Source organism: Stigmatopora nigra, chromosome 2 (assembly GCF_051989575.1).
Source record: "Stigmatopora nigra isolate UIUO_SnigA chromosome 2, RoL_Snig_1.1, whole genome shotgun sequence".
NCBI classification, from domain to species: Eukaryota; Metazoa; Chordata; class Actinopteri; order Syngnathiformes; family Syngnathidae; genus Stigmatopora; species Stigmatopora nigra.
Window position 1 is genome coordinate 4,895,405 of NC_135509.1, and position 11,934 is coordinate 4,907,338.

General features: G+C 34.6%; 2 long non-coding RNA genes and 1 pseudogene across 3 annotated transcripts; 1 reads left to right on the forward strand and 2 right to left on the reverse strand.

The window, feature by feature from the left end:
- Nucleotides 1-2,138: 2,138 nt before the first annotated feature.
- LOC144192267 (uncharacterized) lies at nucleotides 2,139-2,432 on the forward strand. The gene is made up of 2 exons (XR_013325089.1): nucleotides 2,139-2,188; nucleotides 2,265-2,432. It is a non-coding gene; the product is annotated as an uncharacterized LOC144192267 (long non-coding RNA).
- A 979-nt stretch (nucleotides 2,433-3,411) lies between these two features.
- LOC144187122 (uncharacterized) lies at nucleotides 3,412-5,287 on the reverse strand. The gene is made up of 3 exons (XR_013324836.1): nucleotides 5,138-5,287; nucleotides 3,580-3,651; nucleotides 3,412-3,502 (listed from the first exon to the last, which is right to left on the reverse strand). It is a non-coding gene; the product is annotated as an uncharacterized LOC144187122 (long non-coding RNA).
- A 1,155-nt stretch (nucleotides 5,288-6,442) lies between these two features.
- Nucleotides 6,443-11,229, reverse strand: LOC144193304 (neurexin-3b-beta pseudogene; annotated as a pseudogene). Its single transcript, XR_013325724.1, has 2 exons — nucleotides 10,754-11,229; nucleotides 6,443-8,904 (listed from the first exon to the last, which is right to left on the reverse strand). The product of XR_013325724.1 is annotated as a neurexin-3b-beta pseudogene (transcript).
- Nucleotides 11,230-11,934: the final 705 nt, after the last annotated feature.

Below are 11,934 nucleotides of genomic sequence, written 5' to 3' on the forward strand. Positions count from 1 at the left end.
GCAACAATCTGTGGATGCGAAAAGAATTAACAGTAATCCCTCGATTATCGCGGTTAATGTGGACCGTGATAAATGGAAAAACCGCAAAGTAGGGTCAGCCCAATTGAATTTAATTAAAAAAAATACTATAGTAGCAAGTGGGGTAGCTTCCGCTTGAGTTTCAATGTGGCTTTTCACATTTTTCTGATTTCAAAAAAATAATATGCCATGTAGTGGCACTAGGCACTTAAATAATATAATTTTAGCCCCTTAATTTTCTTTAAAACCTCAGGGTTAAACAGTAATCCCTCGATTATCGTGGTTAATGTAGAAAAGACATGGCTGCTATAAAGGAAAAATTTAAATTAGGGTCATCCCTATTGAATTTAATTTAAAAAAACATACTATAGTGGCAAGTGAAGAGTAGCTTCTGCTTGAGTTTCAATGTGGCTTTTCACATTTTTCTGAATTTAAAAAAGTAGTCTGCCATGCAGTGGCACTGAGCACTTTAATAAATTATATAATTTTAGCCCCTTAACTTTCTCAAAGACCTCTAGGCTAAACGGTAATCCCTTAATTATCATGGTTAATGTAGACCAGACATGTTGCGATAAAGGAAAAATTTTAAGTAGGTTTATGCATATTGAATTTAATTTTTAAAATAAATACTATAGTGGAAAATAGAGAAGTAGCTTTTGCTTGTGAGTTTCAATGTGGCTTTTCACATTTTCTGAATTTAAATAAATAATCTGCCATGTAGTGGAACCGCTAATATTTGATGGATTAAGACAATCATGTATTTTTACCCCATTAACTTTCTTAAAGACCTCAGGGCTTGGATCTTTTAACTTTTAGTTTTAAAAGTGGTTTTGACAAAATTTAAGTGAGGCATTTATTCAACCATAGTGCAGGGGTCATTTTTGACTCACATATGATAAAATAACTATTTTTCTTGGTGTAAGAAGAGAAAAACAAGCATTTTAAGAATGAATAGATTTTAAATGATTGACTGAAAAACTCAAGGCAAAAGTATTTAGCCCCAAATGTTTTATTTTTTTTTTTCAAAATAAAAGATTTCCCCAATTCTGGTAAAACCTTCCTTGCGAATGTATTTTTAAAAAATGCATAGATTGATTCTGGTGTAACATCCAGCACTGATCTATGCATTTTTTCACTTAACTTTGTATATTGACCTTTTTTTTTGTTTCCAGAATTCCACCCAAGTCAAGATGGGCTACACAACTCCCCCATTTCAGACATTCTTCCTGATTCTGGTAAAATCTCACTTGCAAATGGTTAAGTTAAAAAACATTTGCAAGGTCTTTCCTTTTATTTTGGAAAAAAAATTGTAGATTAATTCTGGTGTAACATCCAGCACTGATCTATGCATTTTTTTCAAGATAAAAGGTAAGACCTTGTGAATATATTTTTTACTCAACCATTTGCAAGTGAGGTTTAACCTGAATTGGGAGAATTCCACCCAAGTCAGGTAAAACCTCACATGCAAATATATTTGCAAGGTCTTGCCTTTTATTTTGAAAAATGCATAGATTGGTGTTGGTGTAATAGCCAGCACTGATCTATGCATTTTTTCAAAATAAAAGTTAAGACTTTGTACTAAACTTGATGTATTGACCCCTTGTTTCCAGACAAAACCTTGTGAAGAGTTAAGTTCTTCCCTTTTATTTTGAAAAATGCATAGATTGGTCTAGTGCCAAGCTATGCATTTTTTCAAAATAAAAGACCTTGCAAATGTTTTTATATTTTCCCAAACATTTGCAAGGTCTTACCTTTTATTTTGAAAAATGCATAGATTGGTGTAATAGCCAGCACTGATCTATGCATTTTTCAAAATAAAAGTTGTCCTAAACTTGATATATTGACCCTTTCTTGTTTTACAGAATTCCCCCATTGAACAGATAGCCTCAGACGCCCTAATTTTTTTCCTCTGCTTTGATGGTCAACGTGAACCTGTCTGACATTTTTCAAAATAAAAGGTAAGCCCTTCTCATTGGTTTTTGAACTAACTGTGTACTAACCCCCTTTTTCAATTTTCGAATCTTCTCCACCAGAGGGTGGAGAAGATTCGATTTTTTACGATGCTGGACCAACAACGGGAACCAATCTACAAACTTTTTCAAAATAAAAGCTGGAGCTTTTATTTTCTGCTGGTGACAGGAGGAACTACTTCAAGTTTTTCAAAATAAAGGTGAGCCCTTCTCATTGTTTTTTGAACTAACTGTGTACTAACCCCCCTTTTTCAATTTTCGAATCTTCTCCACCAGAGGGTGGAGAAGATTCGATTTTTTACGATGCTGGACCATCGACGGGAACCAATCTACAAACTTTTTCAAAATAAAAGCTGGAGCTTTTATTTCCTGTTTTTCCTGCTGGTGACTGGAGGAACTACTTCATTTTGCTCAAGTTTTTCAAAATAAAAGCTTTTGAATGTATGCATGTGTTTTGTCTTTAATAAAAAATGCAAGTCATAATCAAAGTTAAAATATTTTATTTACAAGTAAACATAAAAAAAAAAAACACAGAAAAATTAGGGGAAAAAAAGAATAAACACTTAGAAAAAAAAATGTACAAAAAAAAAGGGCAATAAACACTTAGTAAAAAAAATGAAAAAGGAGGGGATAAACACTTAGTAAAAAAAATGGGGAATAAACACAGTAAAAAAAATGAGAAAGGAGGGGATGAACACTTAGTAAAAAAATTAAACAAAAACTGGGGGGATAAATATGTATTAAATAAAAGTAGGGGGACTAAATACGTAGAAAATAAAATTTGGAAAAAGCAGGGGGAATATATATGTAGAAAATAAAATTTGGAAAAAGCAGGGGGGATAAATATGTAGAAAATAAAAGTTGGAGAAAGTAGGGGGGATAAATACTTGGAAAATAAAATTTGGAAAAAGCAGGGGGAATAAATACTTGGAAAATAAAATTTGGAAAAAGCAGGGGGAATAAATACTTGGAAAATAAAATTTGGAAAAAGCAGGGGGAATAAATACTTGGAAAATAATACTTGGAAAAAGCAGGGGGGATAAATAATTAGAAAATAAAAGTTGGAAAAAGTAGGGGGGACGAATACTTGGAAAATAAAATTTGGAAAAAGCAGGGGGAATAAATACTTGGAAAATAAAATTTGGAAAAAGCAGGGGGAATAAATACTTGGAAAATAAAATTTGGAAAAAGCAGGGGGAATAAATACTTGGAAAATAAAATTTGGAAAAAGGAGGGGGAATAAATACTTAGAAAATAAATGGGGACAAAACTGGCAAGAGAAATCTTCGAAAAAATTGGGGGATAAACATTTGGAAAATAAAATTTAGAAGAAATAACAGAATTCTTGCTCCTATATTAAATGACAACCTTCTTACCTTAAAGATCTAGTCAAAAAGCTGTGGAAAATGAACGGCCAGTGAAATGTCATCAATATTTAGGCTTTTATTGAATTTAGATTTTCAGAAATACAGAGACACCATATGATGCAAGAGAGACATCTTCAAGTGGCCAACCTGCAAGAAAAATAGCAAAAGTTAGAATATATAGAGACTGGAGATTCAACTTTTTTTTGTGTGGGGCGAAGTTTTACCTTGATCAGTCCCAGTCTCCTCTTCTGTAACCTCAAGAGTGATCTAGGCACACAGAAAGCTGCATCTTGGTGCTAAACAGAGAAAAAAATGCACACAATAAGCACAAGTTAGCATATATACAGTCTGGAAATTCAACAGGTAGGCTTAGTTGTTATTTTTTAACGGGAAGTAGTTTTATCTTGATGCTAAACAGTGAAAACTTGATTTAACCAAGGCATTTGGGGGTTGCCAACCAATTACAGTATAGAGAAATCTTAAAAGAATTTTAATAAACCATCAAGATAAAGAATGAAAATAAGTTAGCGAGTGCTATTTCCCCTTTTCCAGACAACGAGATTAAATATACAGACTGAGAACTTGATTTAACATGAGCTGTACTATTTTTGAAATATTTAGATATTTTTTTCCATTTAAATTGGATTAAAAAAACTGCATCAAAATCCCTAAATATTCAGTTGTTGAGAACTTGATTTCACATGAGCTGTACTATTTTTGAAATATTTAGATATTTTTTCTAATTAAATTGGATTAAAAAAACTGCATCAAAATCCCTAAATATTCAGTTGTTGAGAACTTGATTTCACATGAGCTGTACTATTTTTGAAATATTTAGATATTTTTTCTAATTAAATTGGATTAAAAAAACTGCATCAAAATCCCTAAATATTCAGTTGTTTTTTTTATATATCTAAAACAAATGTTTGAGCTTTTTTTTCTTCATGAGGGAAAATATCTTGTAATAATTTGTTTTTCATTTCAAAAGGAAACAAAATATTTTGGGGAAAATGTGTAATATTAGTACAGAAAGCAATTTTTAAATTTTACAGTATGCTTTTTGAAACTTAAAAACAAAAAAGTAAAAAAAATGATTCATAAAATACAATTATTGATTTAAAAAGGGGAAGATAGTGATATAAAATACATGTATAATCTTCATTTAAATTAAATCCTAACAGAAAGTCAGCACTCATGATTTATTTTTTCAGGCCGCACAAAATGACACGGTGGGCCAGATTTGGCCCGCGGCCCGCACCTTTGACACCAGCGAGCTAGGAGAAAGTTGTCTTAAATTTTGTACACGTGATTTTTTTTTGTAAAAACAGAACAAGTACAAATCGGGAACGAGTATTTAGCAATCAGAATGAAAACGATTACATACAAAACAACGGGAACTAAGTCGTGCCCCTGGATGTCATTCTAGAGTGAACACTTACCCAGGAAACTGTCGGTTGATGTCTTGCATTGTTTGATTAAATTTAAAGCCTTGCAACACGACTCAATAATGGAGATAAAACGGAGAACATGCCTCAATAAAGGAGAGAAAACGGAGCATATGCTTTTGAAGTCAAATCGTGACGCTAACATTAACGCTGACTAGTAACATGTGGCACAAGGGCCGGTCAAGAAAAGAAGCCCATACTTAAATTGTCGACGTTGTGTTAAACCTGGCATTAAACTACGAGATTTCTTGGCGTTTTGGGCTCAACTAATTGCTGAAAAATCTCCCGATCGCGTGATAAAAACGCATTTAGGCCAGTGAATTGCTCGATTTCTTACCTGGTTTGGCGTGCACGCTGCAAGATCAGCGTGGTAAAAAGCGTTCCAAATGGAAGAGATACTGCGCATGCGCCTAATGAACTCACGGGCGTCGACAGTAGGCGTAACCACGCCCATATTGTCCCGTCACATTGAAAGTGGAAAAGATGGGTATGCTGTACATTGGAAAATTGCTGAAAAAAATGAATACTTTTGATATGCGTAAAGATACATTATTACAGTTGAATATGCTGGGGTATAAAATTTGCAGGGGATAAAAGGAAAATCAATTATAATCAGCAAATAAATAAATAAAGGTAACACTACCTTATTCTCAACAGATTTTAACTTGGTAATACCAAAAGGTTAAAACATCCTGGGAATAAAATGTGACAACCAAAGCAATTGAGACATTGAAAAAAAATACAAATGGATTAGATTTGAAAACAAGTTACTAATTGTAGAAATGTAAATAATGAGATAGAACACCAAAATCAGCCAAACAGTTGACAACTATTAAGTAAATATTTACCAATAAAGGAGTAGCCATAATAGCAATTTAAAAATAAATAAATTCATTCATTCTCATGCTAATTTTCTCATCACTTTGATCCAAACTATATAGAATCTCAGAGTATAGAAAAGGAGCCTGTAAAGTGCACAAAAGTGACACAGATACAGTTCAGTATCAGGAAGGGAAATAAATATAAATAAACTGTGTTTGGATGAAAAAAATGTAATAAAAACAACCCAAAAAATGTCTTGACCCCATCGTAGTCAACCACAAAGTACTGTAATTTAAACGTCATTATTTCTCTAAATAAAATCATGTCAAATTGAATGTTAGGATGAATAGGATATTGAGCAAAACCATAATACCGTCCTTTTTTGAATGGTACAAGATAAATGAAGCAATCCCCAGTCATTGCATGAGCCGAATAGATCCACATATAACGTTCTGATATCTACCAACAATGGGCCAAAATCCACAAACAGTCATTGAGACAAAAAATATGGTGCATGCAAAAAGTCAGGTTTAGATCCTCCAGTAAAATGTTCTCACAAAATCTCCTTTTCCGCTTCCTGCATGGTGGAACAGTGTTGAAAAATTTACATAATCATCTATAGGTAAATGACAGCTACTCAACTACGCATTTCATTTATATGGAAATGTGACTGCAGTTTGATCTAAAAGGAAACCATTGAGCTGTTGAAAAATGGTGGACAAATTGTGTTTTGGTGAATAGTAGCAAGGAATGATATCAATATATATCTATCTCTCTGCTAAAATGACATAGTCACAGGTATACACGAAATGTAAAAAAGTTTGGGAACAACATTTTTTTTTTAATTCAGGGTTCAGAGTCAAAAGGAGCAAAAGACGAGTCAAGTACCAACACAAAAAATTAAAGTGAACATTGACTGATTTAAAAAAAAAAAAAAAAGAAAAACATGAATGATTTTAGCTGGAACTAATGGAATGATAAATGAAATTAAAAAAAAAGATCAACATTTTAGAAACAATACATGAAATTAAGCTACAACAATAAAAAATAAAATAAAATACAAAATGCTGAGCTAACAAAAGTAACAATTTCACAGTTAAGAACCAAGAAAGGAATGTAACTGAAAGTCAATCAAGGTGCTGGCAATCTCCAAATCCATCAGAATAATATTGTCCTCTTCATTTTATTCCTGTTTTTTGGCCTTTTTTAAAATTTCAGATAAAAAACAGAAATACATAACGTTAAAATCATAAAAACAATAACTCCAAAGAGCTAGTTTCATCACAGTCAAATATCCACTAAGAGAAAAAGCAAGTGAGACAAGTTGTCTTACCCAACATTTGACCCCCCCCCAAAAAAAATGTCTTGTTGCCAGGCAACGCTGGTCACAACATTTTCAATATCCTTGCTACAATATAGAATTTTAACCAGAGATTAAACAAAAAACAACTCTAAATCCACTAGCAAAAAAAAAACAACATCTTGTAGTAAAATATAAAATTAGCTTCTTCTTTTTTTTAAACAAATTTATAATTTAAGCTAATAATAAGGACATGTCCCCCCCCCCCCCCCCCGCCCCAAAGTTTCAATTCAACCCTAACCCAAACAGAAAGGAGAAAGAGCATTGCACTGATGTATCAAATCCAACATGGTGTCCCAATGTTGTATTATACTGCCATCTTTCAACAACCCTTACCTACAATAATGAAATAAAAAAAAGACAATTTCTGTACTTAACTACATCCATGAACGCTACATTTTCCTGAAATCCAAACTGTGTCTTCTCCCCCGCCAACCATTGTTGGTTAAAGTCCCCCCTCCCCAAACACAGATGCCAGCACCAATCGCGTACATCTCACATGCAAGCTCCGAATGACTGAAATGACATTGATCGTATTTTACACGGTATTAACAGACAGTCAGGGGCGTAGTAGTCGGAACTCTGATGGATCAAACGCACGTGAACACACAAACCTTGGACACTTACTCGGGGCTTCTGATGTTTTTTTTTTTCCACACTTCCAAAAGGTCTCTAGCAGGAGGAACTCCTTTGAAAAGATCCCAGTGATGGTTAAATAGTCTCTCTGGAACTCTTACAATAGTAAGTGTGCTTTCATAGTATGTAGTCAAGTCTTTTGTTGCTTTTTTTGTTGTTGTTGTTCAAATGTTCCAATGACTCAGAAAGTATTGAGTTCAAAAGAGATCACAGTTGCCAATATGGTACTGTCAAAATGTTTATATATTTGTTTTCTAACAGTTCATTTTCTTTGCGTTGGGAATTGGACCTTGACTTCTATACATAATATTCCTTGTCCTTGTCTTTGGGTCTCTTGTTTGCTGCTCCACTTTTGGTGCCGCCACTTGGCGTTTTATCTTTGACCACAGCGCCATTGGTTTGCGCCGAGTTGCTGATATAGTTACGTGTTTCGTCCACCTGGTAAGACCCTTCGTCCCTGTTCCTATACTTATACATGGCATAGAGGAGTATGAGGATGCAGAGGGCGGCGGCTGAAACTATGCCCACCACCATGCCCGTGGTGCTGCTCGATTCCCGTATTACTTCCGAAGCCCCCGGCGGTACTCTCCGTACAACGCCGGGTACCGTGGGTAAGGCATTAGGCACCGTGCGCAACATGGGCGAGGTGATGTGGGGACCCCTTGGCTTGGTGCCATCCAGATCAAAAGATGTGGGGAGGGGAAGCAGGATTATATCCGGCTGCGGGGGTTTAAGCTCGCGATTGTTCATTTTCCCAGCGGGTAGCTTAGGAAGTGCGGCCGAAGGGGCTACCGCGGCTGGCGTACCCCGAGTGTTGGGTGAAGGCAAGGTAGATGTAGTCCTACCTGCCTCAGAGGCTTTACTAGGCCTCAAGTCCTTGGCTTCCCATTTGGGTGCGAGGGCCTTGTAGCCGCCTTCATAGGTTGATGTGGTCAAGATTTTATCTGTTACCAGGGAGAAGGTGTTGTCAAAATCTTCATCGTCAGTTGGGGGAAGGCTAGAGTCGAAAGCTTCGCCAGAGCCAAACCCCGAAATCACCATGCCATCATCATCATTATCATCACCATCATCATCACCACCATCATCATCACAATCATCGCCGCCTCGGTCCGACAAGCAAGGTATCCCCGCCTCAGTGGCCATGGCCAAGGATTCTTTGGTGGTCTCAATAATGGTGAGGAGGGGGTGGAGGGTTGGGGGAAGGGAGGAGATGAAAGAAGAATGGGTGGATACGGAAGGAACATCTATGGGATCCTCCATTAAAATGGGGATGACTAGTTCCCCTCCTGGAAAGTGACAGAGAGAAAAAGAGACCTAGGTGAGGTGGTAGAAAGACTCTTTGGCATCAAAGAAGCAACTAAAGAATGAATGATTAAAGAATACAAAAGGCAAAGCTCAACATAAGGAGGAAATGAAATCATAACAAAAAAAGAAGAAAAATTAAGAAACATAAACGACAGTAGCGATGCAAACATAAGAAACATTAGAACCAAACAAGAGCCAGAATTAAAGAAACAGCCATTAGTCAGGTATGTTTTGTATCAAAAGGCTTGAAGGGATGCATAAGGGCGAGCCACAAAAATTAAAAAAACAACAACTCCACGGACTAATGACTAATAGTAACCTCACAACTTCTTCACTATAAAATTCACCAGTCACTTGTCAATTAGTAAAGAAATATCTACCTAAAAACTAACACTGTATTTCCTTCATTAGAAGCTGAACTAGTAGATCTTGCGTCACTGTTAAAAGAATGGTGTCAAACATACGGCCCGCGGGCCGAATCCGGCCCGGCTGGTGGTTTGGTACGGCCCGGGGAAGAAAGCTGCATTGTATAAAAAAATATGAATTTTCTTTAAAATTTGTAGTTTTTGTATTATCCACTAGATGGCGCAGTGGTTTAGTATGTGCAGACAACATGAAAGCAACACTTAAATATATGTTTAACTGTGTAAAAGTGTTGTTAAAATTGCATATACTTTATTTATGTTCTTATGTTATTCTCTTGTTCATAATTCATTGTTTATAATGTAAAAGGAAAATTCAGTTAATAAACATTTTGATAATTTACTTATTCTTTGCACTAATTGTTAGTATTAGTGACTAATACAAAGGAAAAAAAAGTGGACTTATTGTTAGTTCTATGTCATTTTGCAATGAGTTTACAGTTACATTTTAAGTAAATTGACAAGTGGGAGTATTGGTTATCTAAGTGCCATAAAAATAATTTTAAAAAGCTAATGAGCTTGAAATATTAACTTAAAGTAATTAAAGAGGCTGGTATCTTTTTGAAAAGAAACAAAGGGTGCTTTCATTAAAGTATTGTTTAAAGAATAATGAAAATAAACTAAACTCTTTCATGCTACATTGACATACTATTTTATATAAGTAAACAGTCTCTACTATCTGTATGGTTGGGCTCCGCTCTTTGCCCTGGCCTCTTGCCTTTTGACCCCTACAGTTACCACAATGGCATAAAGTCAGTTCAATGACATCTGAATATTTGTTTCTTAGGGCTCATACTGAACCACTCAAAATCAAACTAAACCCACATAAAGGATTGCACTTCTATACTGTTCTTATTGACTTAACTTAACAGTTAGAACTGAGTGTCTTATTAACATTACTATGAAATTAAGACATCTGTAAGAAGAGTTTTAAACAGAATTCCAGAATACAATGTATTTAACCTCAGGAGTTTTACTACGTCATCCTTTACTAGAACATTCAGATGTGCATTGAAACTGCTCCTCCTCTTGCCAAAGTGGCTTGTTTTTGCAAAGGCTGACAAACAAGGCACTAAAAAAAGATGCAAATGTTAAGTAGGGTAAAAGAAGGCAATAAAAAAAATGAAGGTAAGAAAATGAAACACAACCAAAATGATAAAATGAAGGCATTGCAAAAGTTTAGTTAGAGCAAACATTGTTGAAACATTCACAAAGTAAAAGCCACAGATAGAACTATCCAGAAAGGGATCAGTAAGAACTACTAAGTAGAGAAAAGAAAGTTGGCTAGGTAAGAAGAGAGAAACAACACTGACAACAACAACAACAAAAAAAAGAAGAAATCATAAAAGCCTATAAAAAGACAGTTTGGAAAGTTAGAAAGCATACCACCAGTTTTTCGTCAACTTACATCGACAAATTGCCCGCATGATTTTGGCAGGAAGAAAAAAAAAAGTTCATAAAAGAAAGTTGTGTAAGAATGCCTTAGGACAAGTTAAAGATTGAATTTTATACACTTTCCTATTATTTTGTATATATATTTCTTATTAAACAGGATGGTACAGGAAGGCAACAACACATACACAGCCACACATTATGACATGAAAAAAAATGTCACCGTTCTCTTCAGCATATATATATATTTTTTTTTAGACTTTAAGATCATTTAATATAAAAATCACTAACTTTAACGCTTCCTTTTATAACTTATTTTCAAGAATATGTACAGTCTCATTAGATTAAATATTTTTTTTATTTTTTATTTTAAATTATCGCTACCTTGTTCATTAACTATGAACAAAACAATGACTGTACATATCTTAATATATCTACGTTTAAGATTTGGGGTGACGAGGGTAAGGGGGACCTATGAATAAACTAGGAAGGAAATGAAAAGGGGTATTTTTCCCTTTTGTGATATCAGACTACATTATAGAAATCTAGAAAAGAACTGTTGATAGAATCATCAACTTGATTACACGTCGGCCGGACCATTTTAGGTGTAATATTTAGATTTTTTTATTTAATAAATGGATTAGAAGAACTATATTAAAAGCCCTGAATTATCCGTTTTTTATAGATCTAGTACAATGTTTATTTTAGCGTTTTTATATATTTTTTAGATTTTACAAAATCATTTTTGAACTAAAAACACAGAAAAAAAATGATAGATATTACATTAATTGATTTAAAAGGGGGAAAATCGGGGAATTTAATATAATCTATACTCTTCATTTTAAAAAAACTCGGCACTCATAATTTACTTATCCGGACCACACAAAATTATGTGGCGGGCCAGATTTGCCCCCTCGGGCCACCACTTTGACACATTGGTTGCGGACCAATATGCAATTTCAGAAAAACTGCAAGATAGAATATTATTTTGTTGAATACAGGGAGATTTTGGCCGTGATGTGTTTTGGAATTTTGTTATTATCATAGACCAAAAGCAAACATTTTTACTTAATGTAAAAACAAATGCTGTGGACACGCCTGGAGCATCCTTTTACACGGTGTCAGTGTGGCGAGAGAGAGAGAGAAAAAATCATATCAGTTGCAGACAAACTATGAAAAACAGTCTCTCAATGTGCA